Genomic DNA, 1,702 nt, shown 5'->3' with positions numbered 1-1,702 from the left:
AGAATGAAGTTTCCAGAGGGTACAGTAGAAAGGTTTTGGAGGAAGAGAGGCATTTCAAGTTTGGCTAAAGGGAGGGAAAGCACAAAGTTGTATGAAATACAGGAGAGAATAGATGATTAGAGGAGCTTATATAAGTGATGGTTACTATAATTAGTTACCTATTGCTGAGTAAAAGATAACTATAAACTTGGTTGCTTAAAAAAAAAAACATTTATTCATCTCATAGTTTCTGTGGGCTTAGCTGGGTCCAGGTCCTCTGCTGAGTTCTCTGTTTCAGGGTCTTTCACAATGCTGCAATCAAGATGTCTGCCATGGATGGGGTCTCATCTGAAAGCCTGACAGTGGAAGGATGCACCTCCAAGATCACCTTATTGTTGGCAGATTTTCAGTTCCTCAAGGACTGCTGGACTAAGAGACTCAGTTCCTGGCTGGATGTTGGCCTTCACTTCCTTGGCACATGGACCTCCCTAACACAGCAACTTGCTTCATCAAAGCCAGCAAGAAAGAGAGTCCATTAGCAAGATGGAAGTCACAGTCTTATGTAGCTAAATCCCTAAGTGACATTCCATCACCTTGGCCACTTTCTATCGGTTAGAATTAAGTCCCTATGTCAGCCCACACTCAAGGAGGGGATTACACAAGGATGTGAATACCAAGAGTCACAATTTGCCAAGGGAATGTCCTAGAAGTCCCCTGGAGCATGGGGATAAGAAGGAACATGGATCTTCAGGGTTCTCCTGTAACTTAGATCAATTGCATTTCCAAGAGAATTGTGGTCTCTGGTGGAAGAAGGGACTCCAGGCTCATTAGGCCAGGTAAATAACAACCATTTCCATGTGTGTAATGCTTCAGGGTTTACAAGTCTGCTTTGGAGCCATCATTTAATTTGATTCTCATAACAATCCTGTGAGGTGGTCAAGCAATGAAACTAAGGTTCAAAGAGGGTACAGGGCCACCTCAGATCTCACAATGAGTGGCAGAGCTGAGACTAGAGTCTCAGTCTTCAAATTCTTAACCTATTACACCAGACTGCTTTCTCCAAGCACAGAGATATGTTGTTTTTTCTCTTCGATAGCTTCTCCCACCTTCTTCCTCCCTCTCGGTGTTCTTATCATGGCTCAGTTATTACTAGCCAGTCAGTCAACCTCACCACACCTTCCAGAATTACTGTAGGGGAGCAGAGATAATGTTTGTAAAGCTCCTAACCCACTGTCTGGCACGCAGCAAGATCTCACTAAATAGAATCTATTGGCTGTTATTCTTTCAGCTCTTCCAGGCCAGTCTCATTGCTACTCATCTTTGGTTTTGCTCCTTCCCATGAATCTCTGTGGTACCTCAACCCAAGGTTCAACATGCTTTCAAAAAACACCAATACCCAAGAACTTCTACAGGCAGACATTGCCCACCTCCCAACACTTCTAACAAAGAGCATTTGGTTGTCAGTGGTGTGGCTTCTGCTTTCTTGTTCCCCAAAATAGAAAACCAAAATTCCAAAAGTATAGCTATATATAACATCTAGTGCCCAAATTTGGTTCCTAAATGCCATTCTCAACTAAAAAGAACTGGGACTCTTGAAAAATTGCTGATTCCAGGGCTGGGGAAGGGAAAGTACAAGATGGCCCTTGGGCATCTTGTGGTGTCAGAAAACAAGGAAGTTCTCAAAGATGGAGACCTGCCAAAAGGACACAGAAGCCGGCTTGGA

Source organism: Leptonychotes weddellii, chromosome X, assembly GCF_054177405.1.
Source record: "Leptonychotes weddellii isolate Sample4059 chromosome X, ASM5417740v2, whole genome shotgun sequence".
Taxonomy (NCBI): domain Eukaryota; kingdom Metazoa; phylum Chordata; class Mammalia; order Carnivora; family Phocidae; genus Leptonychotes; species Leptonychotes weddellii.
Note: the sequence above shows the minus strand (reverse complement) of the source record.